The 19792-nt window shown below is 46.7% G+C and overlaps 1 protein-coding gene across 4 annotated transcripts in view; it reads right to left on the reverse strand.

The window, feature by feature from the left end:
- The window catches only part of Macroh2a1 (macroH2A.1 histone), a 66245-nt gene that overhangs the window by 35477 nt on the left and 10976 nt on the right, over nt 1-19792 (reverse strand). The window lies entirely within an intron of this gene.

The raw sequence follows: 19792 nt of genomic DNA on the forward strand, positions 1-19792 counted from the left end.
GGCTACGCAGGCATTGTGGACAGTCTTTCTGTGCTGAATACAGAGACTCTTTTTTTTTTTTTTTTTTTTTGATTTTTTGAGACAGGGTTTCTCTGTAGTTTTTGGTGCCTGTCCTGGAACTAACTCTTGTAGACCAGGCTGGCCTCGAACTCACAGAGATTCGCCTGCCTCTGCCTCCCGAGTGCTGGGATTAAAGGCGTGTGCCACCACCGCCCGGCAAGAGAGACTCTTTTACGAGTGAACTGCTCCACTGCTTCCCCGAGGCCCATCAAGCTCACCCCCGCTGTCAGCTCTAGGAACCAGGTGGCATCTGGTCCAGTCCCACAAAGACTACCAACAAGGCAGAACTGTAGCCTAATGTGGAGTCTCTAAAGTATGTTCCACTGGACACACGCTTTTCGCATGTCAGAGTCATATGCGGGTTTGAAGAAGCATGCATGTTAACAGAAGAAACACTTGACACTGCTGCCAAGCCCAGTACTTGAGCAGCTTCAATGCCAGGACCTGTCCTTCACCTCTGCAGACACAAGCTTCACTTACACCACCTCCAGGGGGCCTGCAGCAAAGGGCAGCAGTCATGGGTGGCACGAGGTCAGGTCGGCTGTCAGGTACAGAGATTTGAATCTTAGCTTGTGTAATTTGCTGTGTCAGACATGGTCAACACCCTTTCCCATTCTATGAAACACGACTGAGGTTAGCTCCGAGGTTTTTAAGGGCTGAGTTACTAAGCAAAAATGCTTAGTAGACTTAGTAACCATAAGCTACTACGTACTAAGACTATACTATCCTTATGAAGAAGAGGAAGAAGAGGGAGGAGAGGAAGGAAGGGGCAGAGGGGAAAGGCGGTGGGGGTGGAGTAAGGGGAGGTGATAGCAGCAGCCCAGCCTTAATTACTAGGGCAAGGAACTAGACGTCCTTTCTCTTGTTTCTTCCGTCTAAGCCCCGGGTGGACAGGGGTGCATGAAGAGCAGCAGAACCCTGGAGTTTCCTCCCCAGCAGTTCACCCTTTGCTGTTACACTTAACAGTTTACATATGTTTGAAAAATGCACTTGAACTCTATTAACCTCTGTCCTGCCAGACCTGCCTTGATAGAACACAGCACCCCAGGCAGCTGCACAGGCGGACCCCCAGGCAGCAGGCGGGCTCTGCCTTAGGATGGGGTCAGGGACTTTTAATCTGACCCCAGCAGGGGGCGCCATGGCCGGGCAGAACCAGAGCCAGGTGTGGAGACTAGGAACTCTTGCAGCAAAAGAGGGAAAAGGAAGGTGGCCTAAGCAAAGGTGCTCTATCCCAGCCCTGGCTGGTGCTACACCACCAATCACTTACTTTCAAGGTCTCTAAATTAATTTACAAGGAAATGGTTAATGTGTATGCTTGTTTTAATATGGAAAACCACAGACATTTGTTCTTCGTTCAGCCAGGAAGAGGTGAACAATCAGATGGTTGCGGAAATGAAATGATTTAAAGCATAATGTAAAGAGGAAGTTCATTTGAAGAGCTCCTACTTGGTACCATTTTCCAGATGGGCTTCTAAAGGGAAACACAGGCGCAGAGCAGCAGACTGCACTGCTGTAGAGGCGATGGCTGCGATACACACTCACGGGCAGCCTGGCCATGGGGGACCAGAATCACAGACAAGTCAGGGAAACAGGAAGAAATCAAAACAAGAGCGAATGCCAAGTGGCGCGGCTCCACCAAGTGGCGCGGCTCCACGCTGTCCCACGGGCTTTGGGACCTGAGACACTGCCTCCCAGCCCACACTCTTCTCAGAGCAAGGCTGCGAGCACAGGGAACATCCCTTGCTCTCCATGGGAGTGTTTCTAAAAGAGCAGCCAAAGTAGCAGAGTGCCACAAAAGGAAGGACCCCAAGAGGGACTGCAGCTCTGGGGGCCACCCTCATTAGCCCCACCCTTGTACTATTTCTGGGTTCCTGAGGCTGAGGGTCACTGTCTAGGCACACGTGCATAAGCTCTCTATACACCCAGCACTCCATTCTCCCTCCTTTGAGGGGCCAAAGAAGGGACATTGGTTCAGAAGTCTCTTGCCCTCCACTGCGTCCCCAGCACTCCTGAACAACACAACCTTGCACACTGATTGCACAGGCCTTCCATTTGAGGCCTGTGGGGCTCTCCTGAGGCTCCTGGCTATGCAGATGCTCCCCAGAAACTTGCTATTCTGTGGCTGTCAGCATGGGCCAGATCCTTCCCAAAACCTCAGCCCAGGTCACTCCAAGAACCATGCCCTCCTGGCTTCTACCATTTCCCACTCATGCTCTGGAGTCCCCTCACCCTTGGCCTTGTACCCGTCATCCCTTAGTCTCTGTTGTAGGACCTCTGTTTCCCTGGTCCACCAGGCCACAGAAGGATCTCTAGCCCATGCACATTCTGGTAATGACATGTGCCTGTCTGCTCTGGAGCTGCCCCCTAGGCTTAGCCTTCACTAAGAACTAAGACAGGATACACATCAGTCCTCTTGGGGTCACCAGGGGCTACTTGAAACAAGCAAGCACCAAGTGGACTAGTGGTCCTGGGTCCCAGTTCTCTTAACCTCTGAGGGATTCAGCTCAGAGAAGCCTCCTCCTCTTGGCGAGACAAGTTACTATACTGGGGAGCTGTGGAGGAGCTTTGGGTAGCTGTGGAGTCAGCGAGCTGCCCAGTGTAAAATACTTCACTGGTGCTTGGCACACAGTTAAGTGCTCAACAAAGATCAACTGCTCCACCCAAAAGCCCTTGACTGACACTCAACAAAATATGACAAATCAGTCCCTGGAGACCAGTGGGGCCTGAGGTAGGGACAGGAGGTCAAGGAAAATGGTACTGCTTCAGGCAAGCTGTCCTCAATGAATGCAGACACTGACCCTCAGATTTATAGACAACAGATAAACGTCCCCTGAAGTCTACCTCAGCTACTAATCACTACAAGTAACATCAGTTGGGGTGTAAGAAGGACGATCATAGTTATCTGCAGAGCCCTGCCAGCTGAAATGGGAACCCTAAAAGGGGTAGGCTTCTAAAAGATGCAAAACAGCCCCCTTCAGACAGACAGGTGTAAGATCATACAGTGAGAGGACACTGAGCAGTCCAGTAAGCTGCAGGGGGCAGTTCTGGGGACCCGAGACCACACACGCTCCAGCTGCTAAATGGAAAAAGCAATTACCTAATAAAGAAGCGGCTGGGGTCTGAAGAGAAGGTAGAAAAGGAGGGATGGAAGGTAGGGACTAGGACTGGAACAGCAGGCAAATGGTGCACCTGGTAAATCCAAGGAGGGTTTATGTCACCTTCTTGGCAAGCAAACCTGCTCGGGGTATAGATTATAGACCTCGGGGGCCTTTAGGAGCAACAGGAAAAGGCAGTCTCTGTGAGTCTTCTACATCCCTCCTGTTTGCCAGTAACAGCTGCCCCACCAAGTGCCCCTCCCTACACAGGTGTGGCCATTGCTCTCAAGTTCATCCTAATTCTGCTTCATTTAAAACTCCAGGGTCCAGTGCAGCTCCAGTTTCCCGGCATCATGACCCATCAGTACCCTGCTCCCTCCTGAAGCTCACCATCCTGACTAGTGTCCTCCTTCAGTAAGGAAGTGTTCCTGCCATGCTGTGGATTTCAGGACCCATGCGAGGAGCCCAGCTACACCAGAGAGATGGGAGAGAAAGGCTCAGTCCCTGTGCTGGAGCCAAGGCAACAGCCTCTGGTACGGCTGACACATGGGACACTGGATACAAATCCTTTGACTCCCACACCCAGCTTGTGTACTTGGTCAGGGCTTGGTGAATCTTTCACAAGTGGGTCATTCCAGATGAATTACTGACTGAGAGGCCCGATCACTGGTGTGGTCGGGAGGTGTGGAAGGCGATGCATGGGCTGTTCTCCAAGGCCCTGGCCTGGTTTCATCTATCAGAACACAGGCTCTGGATACAGTGCGGGCGAGAACCATGGGGACAAACTGCCATCCCAGAGGAAAGCAGGCCAGGCTGGGCTCGGGGTGTGGCAAGCCCTGTCTCACAGCCCCAAGTGAAGACTGAGCTGGGGAAAGGGGTAGAGGCAGGCTAGGGACTGATTACAAGATCCCCAGATCCACCCCACTAAATCAACCTGTGCATGCCATGTGAGCCCAGTACCCTCTTGGTGCACTGAGTTATTGTTGTTGTTGTTGTTTTAATTTCATTTTCTAGACTTATTCTAGAAAATTTATTCAAAGGAAAAGACTATTTTCACAAAGTACACATATAAAAAACAAGGGAGAAACAGGTAGTCAAAGCATAGAGAGAGATCCTAGGCCTCACTGAATATCCTTTGTCGGGTGAATTTTACCAGGGGAACTTTTACTTACTAAAGAAAATAAATTGGACAAAAGGCAAGGCAATGCATACCACTGGGTATAAGAAACCGCTATGAGGGGGTAGTATGCAACAATTCAGACCAATAAAACAGAAAAGGGGTCCAGAAGGAATCCCCATTATCCTAGGACGTCTATGTGTGGACCAGGCAGCACCTCAGATCAGGGGAAAGATGGGGTCTTCAGTTAACCGTGTTGGAGTAACCAGCTTACCAAATGAAACAAAATTAAGGCTGATCTTTACCTTACACCATACATCAGGATAAATTCCAAATGCTTCGAAGTAAGAATATAAAAAATAAACCACTACAAACAGAGCATTTTTTCCAGTGGTGTCAATACCTACTCTCTGCCCTTCTCGCCAGGTCACTCTCGTTAAATCAGTGCTGCACAAAGACAAAAGGCTTGAGAGGAGGAGGGAAACCTGCTGGAGTCGAGCAGAAGAGGGAGGGCAGTGAGAACGGGCAACAGAAGTAAGAATGCATATGTACACAAACTGTCAGACAGTACACGGCTGGGGAATGGCTCAGCAGGAAAGGCTCTTGCCACCAGACCTGATAAAATCTGAGCTCAATCTCAGGAACCTAGCTCCCAAAAGTTGTCTTCTGACCACCACACACGTGCCATGGAAGCAATCTCATGAACACACATATACACATACAAAATAAATAAGCATAAAGTTTGAGTGTGTCTGTATGTGTCCCCTTCTGAACAGTGATTCAAAATCCAACAGAAACGAACTAATGAAGACATCACATTGGGGTGGGGAGATGGCTCAGCAGTTAAAGAGTACTGCCTGCTCTTGTAGAGGGCCAGCTCACAACCATGTGTAATTTCAATTCTAACAGATCGGACCTCCACTGTACCACATAGTATGCTTACATACATACAGGCAAAACACCCATACACATAAAATTAAAATAAATCTTTTTTAAAGATTTTATACCATTATTTAAAGAACATACAATTGTAAATTTATTTAAATAACAGAAAATTACATAAAAGCAAGAAATTATATTAAATAATAATAAATAAAGACTAGCTGACATTTTTTTAAGAGCTCCAGCAGAACTTAAGAGAATTTGGGGTATCGCATATGAAATGTAAACGCTGCAGCCTGGCCTGGGGATGATTCAAGTGGCAAAATCACTTTCCAGTCTGATGACCCATGTTCAATCCAGAAACCACAGAGAGCCCAAAGTGATGTGCACTCCTAAGGAAAGATGGGAGCAGAGACCCAAGAACCATCCAGAAGCTCACGGGCCAGCTAGCCTGGAGTCCACAGTGCAACAGCAGACATGACAGACCCTGCCTCAAAAAGAGATGGTGAAGATAGACTCCCAGAAACTGTCCTCTGACCTCTATGTGCCCGTGGCACTGCACACCAGCCACAGATGTTGTCCTCTGACTCCATGTGCCCGTGGCACTTGCACACCAGCACACAAACACCCTTTCTACAACATAAAATTTTCTGACTGAACCACAGATTATATATCATTGAAGAGAGATTCAATAAACTGGGAAGACCCAGAGGGCTCTTACCCAGATCAGAAGAGCTTATCTAGAACGTTCAGAAAGAGATGGGGGAAAAATAAGATTAACAGAGGAAGGTGGAATGAAACACTAACACATGTTAAATCTGTCATGTATAAAGAAAGACTGAGATACCGTCAAGTTCAGAAACAACCCGAGAGTATTTATCATGAACAGACATACATCCCAGAAGGAAGAAAGCACATTAAAGTTGTGGCACGTGAAGCCTGCATTTCAAGGTGCTAGAAGCTTCTCTTGGCCCAAGAAAAGCAGACCCTTAATGTAGAACTTGTCTGTTCTTCTGCAGATAACTGGTGGCAAAAGTAAGAATGCCAGACTGCTTCATCAGGAGACACCATGGGGGGGGGGGGGGCAGACTGCTTCATCAGGAGACACCATGGGGGGCTGAAAGAAATGAGTGGGAGGAGGATCATTTCAGGGTCAGGGGGAAACCTGGTGCAGGGGAAAGTTCAGGAATCTCAATGGATGACCCCAGCTAAGACTCCTAGAAATAGTGGATACACGGCCTGAACTGGCTGGCCATCTCCTGTGACCAGGCAAGATCTCCAGTGGACACCAAACCAGCCTCAGAATCCTTGATCTACAGCCTGCCCTGCCTACAAGATGTGCTGGGATAAGCGTGCCACAGAGATTGTGGGAGTGGCCAACCAATGCCTGGTTCAGCCTGAGACCTGTGCCAGGAGAGTGAGCCCAACCCTGGAATGTCAGAGACCTAGGATAGAACCAGAAATGATGCCTAATGATATTCTGCTATTCTCGTAAGATTGGTGACTACCCCAATTGTCAACAGAGAGGCTTCATACAGCAACTGGGGTAGACAGACAGCTGCAGAGATCCACAGTCAAACATTGGGCCTAGTTCAGTGAATCCTTGAAGAGAGGGAGGAAGAATTGTGGGAGCCAGAGGACATCACAGAATCCACTAATCTGAGCTCACAGAAGCTCACAGGCTTAACTGACACCCAGGGAGCCTGCATGGGAAGGACCTAGGCCCACTGCATATACTTGTGACAATTGTAGAGCTTAGTCTTCTTGTGGGGCTCCTAACAGTGGAAGCAGGGGCTGTCTCTTTTATTGGTTTTGGAGACCCTCACACTAGGCTGGATTCCTCATACTGGGTTTCCCTGCCCAGTGTCAATTCAAGGCCAGGTGCTTACTTTTACTACAACTTGATATGTTGTTGCTAGCCATGGAAGGCCTGACTTTATCTGAATAGAAATGGAAGAGGAGTGAATGGAGATGGGGAATAGAGGGGAGGTGGGAAGAGGGATTGGTAGGAGAGGAGGGAGGGGAAACTCTGGTTGGGATGTAAAATAAATGCATTTTTTTTTAGAGAGAGAGAGAAAGAGACCATGAAACCACAGTGAGCCTCCACACTCTCCACAGTTCTTAGGTGCTGTGGTTTATCTGCACTATGGCAGAGATTTTCAATAAGTATACTATAATGTGTGAACAGGTATGTAAACAGTCTCAACATAGATGTTATACTTGGCAACAACAAAAAAAATTAAGTCAAAATAGACCACAGATCTAACTATAGAGAACAAGAACCACAAAATTCACAGAAGGGAAAGGGAAAAAACCTTGCTGTCTTTGGGTTTGATGAATACACTACAGGCCCATCTGTGAGGGAAAGAACTGACAGGTTAGCCTTTGTCGAAGTTAATTTGTTCTGTTCTATGAAAGACACCGTCAAGGGCTGGAGATGAAATTCAATGACAAAGCACTTCCCAGCACTTGTGAAGTCCTAGGGTCAATACCCAGCACCACATTAACAACAAACCCCCCCCAAAAAAAAAGAAAGAAAAAAAGAAAGAAGGAGGAGAGAGAGAGAGAGAGAGAGAGAGAGAGAGAGAGAGAGAGAGAGAGAGAAAGGAAGAAAGGAAGAAAAACAATGAGTTGAGTGTGGTGGTATCACCTACAACTTCAGAACTGGGGATGTTGAGGCAGGAGGATTCTGAGCTTAAGGTCACCCTAGTCCTCGCCAACATAGATACACAGTGATTTCTAGGTCAGCCTGGACTACAAGCTTCAAAATGGGGGCATGACATGGTGACACAGGCCTTCAATCCCAGCACCTGAAAGACAGATTTCTGTGAGTTCGAGGCCAGACTCATTTACACAATGAGTTCCAGGCAAGCCAGGCCTACACAATAAGACCCTGTCTCAAAACAACAAAATAGACATACAAAGAAGCCTAAGCACTAAATGATAATATAAATAAAGTCTGATATAAATGTGTGATCCAGCCCTGGGAGAGAATGGGGATCCGGGACAACTATTTCAGAGTATCCAGGTCCCATCTGCTCCATGGACTTTTTAGGAAAGCCAGATTAGTCAGTGTAATCCCTAACAACAATCTATACACGTCTTTACACCCACAGGTAAGTGTAATCTTCACTCCTAACCAAAGAAATTTCGCTTTGCAACAGAGAAATCACAACCAATGAGGATGCAGAGCTGTGGATCCCAGTCTGAAAAGCTACACCTTCAAAGTACTCCTGCACCTAAGGCTCAGGGAACACTGCAGAAAGTGGGGAAAAAAAATCGTAAGAGCCAGAGGCTCAGGGAATTTACTAGTAATGTCAGAAGCTACACCCATAAAGTCTTACCATGACTGCCCAAACGTGAGCTAAATAGGAACGGGATCAATGGACATGCCAAGGTGGAGTGGGAAAACCCACAAGGCCTGGGGGCAGGAGAGGTAGTCTTCTTCAGGGAAGAACACACCAAATGTTTGCCCAATGCCAAATGGTCAGTTCTGAAAAAATACATACAAGTAACATATGGACTGAGCAGGTTATATTTAGGAATATATATGTAAATAACATATACATATATGCATGTAGTAACAATGAAAGAAGAGGCCATGAATTTGAAGCAATGTGGGGAAGGTTTGGCGAGGTGGAAAGGGAAGGGAGAAACATATCACCTCAAAAATCAAAAGTAAAAAAGAAAGGAAGAAATAAGAAAGAAACAAACTAAATCCAGATCACGGACTCTTTAAGAACTCAGCCTGGAGCTCTACAGAGCCTGTGCAGCAGTGCAGCAGTGCAGCAGTGCAGCAGTGCAGCAGTGCAGCAGTGCAGCAGAGGAAGTCAGTCCTCCAGCACCACTGCTCCTCCACATCTGCGGGAAGGAGACCCTTGGCTTCCAGGCTCTTCCCTTTAGCCCTAAAGTATACCCCAAGGGAAGCCATTACTGCTGACACCATTCAGTTAGGGAAGTAGTGCTGAACTGATTCTTGTTCAAGGGCTCCCTGGCGTCATCTGTCCCCTCAGGAGATGAAAGACTGAGGTTGCAGGTGGACACAGCTCCTGAATCTCCTTAGTCACTCGACAGTTTAGTGCAAGACTCGGCATTAACTCCATAGTCTGTTACCAACAAAGAACACTGATAGTTCATGTTAGTGACAGCCAGACTAATACTGTTCATCCTGCACACAGAGCTGCAGAGCCAGCTGCTCCCTCTGGTTGGTGGGGTTGTAAGTATGTTTCAGTTTCTTAAACTTTCCAACACAAAGTACTCACAAAGCCAGAAAAGGAAACAGATCCAAAATGGCCTCTGCACAGTGAACTTTAAATTTCAGTAGCCACCTTTCCTCTTGTTGCAATCCTGTCTTCTTAAAATTTTGGACTTCTCGGTTCTGTGTTTTATTTTAATTTAAGGAAAATGAGGCTGGTGCTGTCATAGTGTCAAAGCGGTCATGCAGACAGGGCACGCAGGCATTCCAAGGCTGTGCAGCACCACGGAGCTCAGCCTGAATGTACTCCACTTTCTGCTCTATTTTTAGCTGTGTTAGTTCAGGACACACTGGGGTGTCCCAGAAAGGAAAGCAGCAAAGAGATTTGGGACCCATTTTCAAGTAAAGTGACAGATTAACTGCAGGTCCTGCCAAATTCTGTCATTTTCTCCACAGAAGTGGCAAGTGTGGGCCAGGCGGTGGTGGCACATGTCTTTAATCCCAGCACTTGGGAGGCAGAGGCAGGTGGACCTCTGTGGGTTCGAGGTTAGCCTGGTCTACAGAGCAAGATCCAGGTCAGGTTCCAAAGACACAGAGAAACCCTGTCTCAAAAACAAACAAACAAACAAACAAGGCAAGTATGACAACTGCTAGTTGCAAGGCACATCTGTGTAGCAAGGCATGTTGTTGCCAGGAGAGTGCTCTCTTCCCTTTCCCTAAGAGATGTGATGGGAATGGGCTGTGGCACATACAACATTTAGCCCGAGTCAGAGACCAGAAGTCCCATGGTGCATAGGTGAGGACAACCATTTTGTCAGCCAAACCCAGTTGGCAGGAAAATGTCGAGCAGTCATGCCTTGTTCTTGGGGTTTAGTGCAGGCAGGCCCAAGACCTGAACCTCATTCAGGCTGAATAGTGACCATCAGGTCACCCTGGGGGTGGAGGGGTGGGGACATCTGCTTCTCCAAGTCAGGAGTTAGCCCTGAAACTTCACAACCATCAGTCAAGTATCGGACCTGTAGCACTGACCACAAGAGGACATGAAAAGGCTCTGGCCAGGGACAAGACACGAGAGGGAAGACCAAGATTAGAAACATGGGGGACTGGGGTGGGGCTTTGGAAATGGAATGGAAGAGTAGGGATGAGCAATATGCAAATGCTGATGTCTTTATTATATTATAAATTTTATAGATTTGACCTGAGCAAGGCAGAAAAGCCACAGGCCACCACCTCATTCTACAAGATCCATATACCAATATGACACTGGGTTTTTAAACATCCCAGCTTCGACTCAAATCAATGGTCCTCTAGGGATATCCTATCCTGGGGGCTGGTAGCCAAAATTTCCCATTCTACTTATCTGCATGACACCCTTTGCTGGTGGATTTCATTTGGGCACACAGGCTTCAGTCACTAGAATGTTAAATGCAGAATAAGGTATGTGGCAAGGTTACATAACAAGGTGATGGGACAAAAACAGGAAAATGATCTGATCATGGAAGAACCAGGCCTGTTCTTGCAGGGCTTTGGTTGAGAGGCCGTGAAGGCTCTTCCTTCCAGGGCAGGCTTCCTGAAGGCTGAGCTCATTTCCAGCCCCAGTGTCTAGCACTAGGTCCCTCAGTAGCTTAGTGCAAGCATACATAGTATGAACATAAAACTTCCCAAGGTGACTGTCTAACTTAGGAATTTCAGCCCTGTCTACATTACAGGTTCTCTATGGAGGAGACCTGGGTATTCCTAGGTCCAGCTTGGAGAGTCAATGCCAAGCCAGACCACAGTTTATTCTTTAAGGTGACGCTTTCTGTCTCCTAATTTAGCCCTCCTCAGATGCCACGGCTCTGGGTCCAGTGTTCCTAACCATGTCATAGCAAAGTCTTCATATAGGTATTTCTTCTTTTTTTCTCTTGTGTGAGATGTCCTTCTGTACATATGTTGCTCTTACTGGTTAATGAATAAAGTTGCTTTGGCCTATGGCAGGGTAGACTACAGACAGGCTGGAAGAGCTCTAGAAAGAGTGGGTGGACTCAAGGAGACACCATGATGCTGCTGAAGGAGAAGGACATATTAGAACTTACCGGTAGGCCACAGCCTCAAGGTGATACACAGATGAATAGAAATGGTTTAATTTAAGATGTAAGAGATAGCCAATAAGAAGCCTGAGCAAACAAGCCAACCCATGTTGTAATTAATAGTTTCTTTGTGATTATTCTGATCTGGGTGGTTAGGAAACCAAAGAGCAGTCTCCAGTTACAAAAAGACACCCACCATCTGGGGCATGAGGCACGGATCCACATAAGACCTAAAAAGGCTTAAAAAAAAAAAAAAGGAAGGCTTCTAGACCCACAAGAGAGAGAGAGAGAGAGAGAGAGAGAGAGAGAGAGAGAGAGAGAGGGAGGGAGGGAGGGAGGGAGGGGGAGAGGGAGAGGGAGAGGGAGAGGGAGAGGGAGAGGGAGAGGGAGAGGGAGAGGGAGAGGGGGAGAGGGGGAGAGAGAGAGAGAGAGAGAGAGAGAGAGAGAGAGAGAGCGCGAGAGAGCGCCAAACATAGCTTCTTGGTGCATTTTTTCTCCAGATAGGCTCTGTTTGCTGGTGGCAAGCAGAGGTGTGGCTTCTTTAAGAGAAGGCTTCCTGGCTCACCATTAGCAACAACAACAACAACAAAAAAACTCAACAACAACAACAACAAAACTCAACAACAACAACAAAAAACTGGCATTTTTCAGGATTGTGCTGGCAGCACAAACTCTGGCTATTTGAGAGGTCCTGTGCTTAAATGGGAATTGTGAGCAGCATGCTACTAGTTCCTTAATGGCGACAAAGACCCACTGCATTCCTGGAGCTGGGGCCATGAGCATGGCTAGCAGAGACAGTGAATATGCCTCGGTCATGTTGGATGGGGTGGAGCCAACAGGCAGGGCCATGAAGTTGGTCCTAGCCACATCCACTTAGCATTTAGAAAGAAAAAGGTGCTCCTAGTCAGAAAATGATTACAGATATGCAATAAAGACAGATTCAAACAAAAAAGACCTCTGAATGTGTCACAGTGTTGGAAAATATATAAGGGCTTACGAGAGAGAAGAAAGAGTAGAGAAAGTCATAAATTAAAGGAGTAAGGACAATTAAGTATTAAAAAGTAAGAGTAAAAAAATAAGTCACATAAAGATGGGACATACACAGAGAGTCTGGATTATGTATATTATTGTGTTTAAATTTTTTTTGATTAAAGACAAACATTTGATTCTGGAGGCTGCTGAGCTAAACCAACATATATATTTTAATGGTATTTTGACTTCAAAATTTGAGACTAAGGATATGTTACTTTGAAAAAAAGGTTCTGCTTTTGTTTCCATAGAAGATAAGAATCTGTGGATTCCTTCCAGGCTGCTGTGGTTTGATGAACCAAGAGTCCCCGAAAGGTGTCTGTATACCCTAAAAATAATTCACCCGACAAACAGCAGAAAAGAGTTTGGAGAAAACTACATTCACATTCCCAAAGTGATTGTTTATAAATGTTTGCTTTTATTTTTAAAAGGTTGATGATAAATGACTAATGGTCAAAGTCAATTTCTTAAAAAAAAAAAAAAAAGATATAATACAGAGATGAATACTTTGCATCGGTAAGGATCTAGGTCTGTTGATACATATTTAAGGTTGATGTTATACTGTGTATATGCTTTTCTGCTTTTGTTTGAGGTATTATGTTTATACAACTCATTTAAAATGCAATGTATAAGTAAAAATTACAGATTAAGTCATTTATAATATTCAAACTTGTAGTCATGTTAGTTAGATTTTCTAGATGTACAGAGATATATTTCAGATGCATAGGTATTCTTCAAATCTTTCAAAGACCTACAGAATATGGCATTTAAAATGCTTTAAGAACTTAGACATGTTCAACAGTGAGACATGTCTGCTTCTGGCAGTATCAATTACTTCAGAGAACCTGATGGGCATTGAAGAAACTCATTATGGCATTTGCCTTCAATATGACAAGGCTAGCCATTTGGGCAAGAAATTGTTCTTGCCTGGACTGCTTGACTGTGTGCTGTATAAATTGGACATGCAGGACCCACAGAAAAGTGGCTGCTGAACTTTCCAAAAGATGGGATGGTCCTTCAGGGTTCCTGCTTCACAGAAGAAACTGCCAGAAATTATGCAGGACACAGAAGAAAGCAACTGATGAACTTTTCCATTACAAGACAAAATAGATCTTCAAATTTCCTGCTTCATAGAAAAGTCTGATGGATACTATGGTCTGTAGGCTGAAGATGGATGTCCCAGCATTGCAGAGAAACTTTGAGTGACTGTCCAGGTAGTAATATGAATCTGTCAATTCTAGAGTTTTAGACACTGCTTGCAATGCATTTCCTGTTTACTTGGGTAATACTGTATCTTTCTAGTCTCTGAAGAGTTGAAGAGTTTGGCTTACTAATGATAAAAGATAAATTAGATATGAAACTTTCCAGATACAAATAGACTAGATATTGTAAGTATAATTCTTACTTGATACCTGTTTTACTTATGTAATTTTGCTATGTTAAAGTTAAAAATCTTCCCTTTTACTTAGACAGAAAAGGGGAGATGATGTGGGATGTCCTTTTGTATATGTGTTGCTCTTACTTGTTAATGAATAAAGCTGTCTGTGGGACAATGGTTTGTACCCTGTCAATTTTATTTTAATAAAATACTGATTGGCCAGTAGCCAGGCAGGAAGTATAGGCAGGACAACCAGGCAGGAAGTAGAGGCGGAACAACGAGAATGCTGGGAAGAGGAAATTATAATCTGCAATCGTGACCCAGCCACAGAAGAAGCAAGATGTGACTGCCTCGGCAGAGAAGGTTCCGAGCCACGTGGCTAATATAGACAAGTATAACGGGCTAATATAAGTTGTAAGAGTAATAAGAAGTCTGAGCTAATGGGCCAATCAGTTTAAAACTAATGTAGACCCTCTGTGTGATTCTTTGGGACTTAACGGCTGTGGGACCTGACAGGACAGGAAACCTCAATCGACAGCAGGACAGGATATAGACAGGCTGGAAGAGATCTAGAGAGAGAGAAGGTAGAGTTAAGGAGACACCATGTATTCCTGGTGCCCTTGAAGACATCAGATCCCTAATACTGGAGCTACAGACAGTTGGGAGCCGCAATGTGGGTGTTGGAAATTGAATCTAGTGCCTCTGGAAAAGAAGTTTGTGCTCATTGACCTCTGAGCCATCTCTCCAGCCCCAAGTCCATTTCTTATATCACATTCCCACTGTTGGTACTGTGCTGAGCTTGTGGGGGGGGGGGGGTGTCTGTGGTTTTCTGTGGTTGTAGCAAGAGCCAAATTTCCTTAATATATCATTCATCACAAAGTTCTTTGGGGAACTAGAAAGACGGTGTAGTTAGGAGTGGTTGCTGCTCTTGCAGAGGACCAGTTTGGTTCCCAGCACCCATGTCAGGCAGCTCACAATTGCCTATAACTTCAAACTGAGGGAATACTATGCCTCCTTCTGGCCTCTGCAGGTACCTGCACTCACATATACATACTCTCCCCACACCCTACACACATACATATATACATTATTCAAAAGAAAATAAATCATTTTTAAAGGTCCCCAATACCACAGGGTCAAAGATGATGGCTGGGTAGTCTGTCCCTGACTGCCTCACTGTCCCCAGATTAACACTTGCTTTGTTTTGTTGCTGATTGTGTAACATGAAATACAACAAATAAATCTAAAAAAATTAGAAAAGACATGGGTCATTATTTCTGCTCCTGAGATTTTGGAACAGAGTCCAGCAACTCTAAGACATCCTGTGGGTACCGGAGAGACCAGATCAGGGGGTCAGTTGGAGAGACAAGCACAGTGGGCAAGAACAGCTCCCCTTATCATCCTCAATGGAAGTGGCAACCCGGACACCTCAGAATAGAACTTGTGGAGACTTCCTACCTCTGTTATGTTATCTTTTGGCACACAGAGTACACAGTCAAGAAGACTCTGCAGCTGCCTCTGCCTCCACTTCAGAGCTCACTGGGGCAAGGACTGGGATGCCCACCTTACAAACAGTAAGGCAGCCCTAGGTCAGAGTGACATCAATACTGTCAGCTCGGCAGGATCTAGAAACTCCCAGGAGGCACGCACACCTCTGGGCATGTGTATAAGAGAGTTTCTAAATTGGGTTAATTAAGGTAGGAAAGCCTACCCTAAATACGGGCAGTAACATCCTGTAGACTGGTATCCCAGACGGAGTGGAAAGGAGAAAGCAAGCTGAACATCAGCGTCCATGTTTCCTGCCTGGACACAGCGTAAGCAGCCGCCATCTCCTGCCACCACCTCCTGCAATGGGTGGGTGACTCTGCCTTTCCACTGTGAGCCAGAACAAGTGCTTCCTTCCTCGGTCATTCTGTCAGGGTTCTTGTCCCAGAGACAACAAAACTAACAGAGCTGTCCACCCATGGACATCCTCTCTTCTCCAGAAGGCTCAGCATTTCCACAGGCTCCTCTTGTGTCTCCAGCAGCCTTTTCAAAGGTAAGAGGCCAGTTCATCTTTCAAATGGACATCCCCAATGCCATGCCTGCCTCTGATTCTGGGCCATGCAGAGAAGAAAGCAATCTCTCTGCAGGGTGCAGGGAACAAAATATACAGAGATGTTTTTAACAACATCCTCCAGGAGAGTTTCTGATACCTGTTCACAGTCCCACTTCTCCCTCACAATATGGGTGATCCTGCCTCCTCACTGCCTGGCACTTACCTGTACCTGTTTTGGAACAAAGTTTTCTGGAGTGGGATGGGTCTGGTGTTTGTACCAGATTTATCACAGCCCACTGTGAGGACCAGCTAGATGAATGAGCCTTCCCTCCAACACTCGCCTGGTGTCACAGCACAGTACTGAATGTTCATCTTGACTAGACTCCAAGCTGAAGGATCTCCAGGCTGATCTCTGCTCCCTCCTCCTTCTACACCTTTCTCGTGCTTGAGTGTGGGGCGAGCATCCAGCAGGTGTGGAGCACGGGGGAGCTGACTGTAGAAAGCTTTCCTCTAGCTTTTGCAGTATAACCTGACACCAAGGCCTCCCCAGGCCAATGCTGGTATCTCCTTCTGACCCCTTAAAACTTTTCCTGAGGGGCTGGAGAGATAGCTTAGAGGTTAAGAGCACTGACCAGCAACCACATGGTGGCTCACAGTCATCTGTAATGAGATCTGGTGCCCTCTTCTGGCCAGTAAGCATACAGACAGACAGAACACTGTATACATAATAAATAAATAAATTTTAAAAAAAAACACACACACACTTTTCCTGACAGTGATTCTCCAGGCACAGGGGTGGTCAGGCAGGCACCCCTTTGCTTTGTTTTTGCCCACTCTGCACATGGTACTTAGTTGGATAGAGCTGCACAGAGCAAATTCCATTCTGCCCCACTCACTCTGTGATCTCATGCAGAGCATAGCACAGCATCTGGCAAATAGTAGATACTCAATAAATACGCAAGATGAACAAGAACAGGTCTTTGGTAAAACAAAGGCAAAGAGCAGAACAGAGAGGGGATTTGGTCTACCTCTCCTTTCACTAATGACCTCAAAACAGGACTGATGCTGTGGGACAGTAGTCTTGCACTCTGTGAAGTTTTGTCACTGTACTGGTTTAATAAAATGCTGACTGGCCAGCAGTCAGGCAGGAAGTACAGGCGGGGCGACCAGAACAGAATTCTGGGAGTCATCACCAGGACACAGAGGAAGCAAGATGAGAATACCTCACTGATAAAGGTATCAAGCCATGTGGCTAACACAGACAAGAATTATGGGTTACTGTAAGGCGTAAGAATTAGTTAATAAGAAAGCCTGAGCTAATAGGCCAACTAGTTTATATTTTATGTAGGTCTCTGTGTGTTTCTCTGTGGCTGAACAGCTGTAGGACTGGGCAGGACAGAAACCTCTGTCAACAGACTGAGAACAGGGAGGTACCTAAAACTTCCAGGTGTCCCTGCACGTCACATTCTGATCCCACAACCTTCTGAGAGCAGTCCCTGTGCACACAGCGCTGCTCTGAGGAGTCTCGCTGGACACAGCCCCTGTGCTCATCTGACTTGTCTCCATCAGGACACAGGATACCGTGACCTCACAGGTGACAGTGCAGCACCAACTACTCTGGACGTTCTCCTGAGTTACACGGGCTAGGCATGTGATGGGCAGTGTCGGGGTTGTTCACGCCAAGGATTAAAGATGCCTGCAGGCAGACACAGTGTGTATTCAGTCGGCAGCAGCCCTATCTGAAGAACTGCTTCCCCAGCAATACCCTCTCCACTGTAAGCACCACCATCATGCCCATAGCAGGAGGGACCAGGGCAGGGCAACATGGTCAAAGTCTCCAGACCCAAGCAAAAGGATCTTCACCTAGGTCTCCTAAGTAGTGGGCTTAGAGTCAAAAGGAGACAGAAAGGCAAGAGACTCATAGATACGTGTGGGGCAACAGGTAGCAGTGGCCTGAGATGACAACGGTATTGTCCCCTCACACTTAACTAACAAAACAGAAGCAGCTATAGGGAAGAAATAAAACTCCCAAGACAAAAGTTTTCCATCTTATTCCAAAGAAGTTGTTCTGGCTCTCAAAAAGCCTGGATAAAGTGACTCACCGTAGGTGATCATGTCTATAAACAGCCTATGTAAAACTACAGTCCTCTGCTCTCTACCCTGTCACCCGTCCCTTCTCCGGCTGACGCCAATGCTGTGTATCATTTCCCTGTCAGTCCTCAGTTACTACCTGACAGACCTGGGAAGAGGGAGCCTCAGCTAGGGAACTGAGCCAGCAGACAGGCCTGTGGGTACGTCTGGGGGCATTTTTTTGATTGCTAACTGATGGAGGAGGACCTAGTCTACCGCGGGCAGTGCTATCCCTGGGCAGGTGGGCCTGGGCTGTGTAAGAAACATAGCTGAATACAAATCTGGAAGCAAGACAGCAGGCAGTACTCCCCCATGGGCTCTATTTTCAGTTCCTGCCCCAATTTCTGCCTTGGCTTTACCCGATGAAGGATTATAACCTGTAAGCTAAATAAACTCTCTCCTTCCACCAAGCTGCCTTTTTTAGTCAATGTTTTTCCACAGGACAGAGAAACACACCAGAACACTGGGTACTCTGTTTCCTCATCTATAGAGTGAGACTCATGCCCAGTTCACATCACCAGGTCTGTCACCTATGTGCACACTTCCCAAGCAGAAAATCAAAAGCCCCAAAATATGTGCAAACACCTCATGACTCAAACAAAATGACTACTTTTCGAGGCTTGATGATCATGAGAATGTCACCTCCCCCATGGCTGTGTCTGCTCCAGGGAGGCCTGAGACTTGCCATGCAGGAAGGTGTGGATAATCCGGGAGCAGTCCAACAACTCTGCTACCAGCTGTGCCAGTTTAGACGAGGTGCCCTGTCTCGTTAAACCTCTTCTTTCTCTTACAGGAGAGGCAGCCACAAGCATTAGAGAGCTACTTTTTAGCACCCAGGAAGCTCACCCAATTAATAAGTGCCATTCCAAAAGATAGCAGCATCTGGGGCCTTCAGAGCCCCTTAAAGGGTGCATGCAGACCAGGCAGCATCTGGAGCCTATGGAGCCCCTTAAAGGGTGTGTACAGACAGACTAGGCAGCATCTGGGACCTGCGGAGCCCCTTAATGGGCATGTGCAGACCAAGCAGCATCTGGGGCCTGCAGAGCCCCTTAATGGGCATGTGCAGACCAAGCAGCATCTGGGGCCTGCGGAGCCCCTTAATGGGCATGTGCAGACCAGGCAGGTCCTTTAACGCTCTGAGGCCTCATTTTCTCCTCACTGAAAACAGGAACAGTATCTTTCCCTGCCCAGCTGGCCTCCCACAATGGGGCCACAATTAAAGCCTAGCCCTGTGCAAAGGAACACAGGCCGCTGAGAAGTGTATGACTCCAAGACCAGGACCAGAGATGTTCAAGGTGAGACTAAGGCACTGAGCTCTGCAGCAAGAAAACACACAGAAAGCAATGGGGACATGGAAGAGGAGCAGGAGAACCAGCCTTTCCTTCTACCTTGGGCCAGCTTGAGCATTAAAACGAGCCATGACATGAGTGATCATCAGCCAATACTGACAGCACAAAAGTAAGAAGGGAGGGCGGCGGGGGAGGAGAACATCCCACTGATGGAAGAAAGCCACCTCGGATACACAGAACTAAAGAGATGAAAAAAATCTCTATTTTATAACTACCATACTTCGAGGTCATTCTTATCTCTGTAGAGTTGGGAGATGACCTGGGCTACATAAGACTTTAATCTCTAAATAAATAAATAGCCCAAGCCCCAAATCCTTGCTCAACCACAGCATGATCATCCTGGGAGACTAAAGACCAAGGATGACAGACTGCTGAGTGAGAGGTGTGCTGAGCTGGTAGCTGCCACTCCAGCTGAACGAGGAACAGGACAAGCCCACACCCACTGCCGAG

This window comes from Myodes glareolus, chromosome 14 (genome assembly GCF_982192425.1).
Source record: "Myodes glareolus chromosome 14, mMyoGla1.1, whole genome shotgun sequence".
NCBI classification, from domain to species: domain Eukaryota; kingdom Metazoa; phylum Chordata; class Mammalia; order Rodentia; family Cricetidae; genus Myodes; species Myodes glareolus.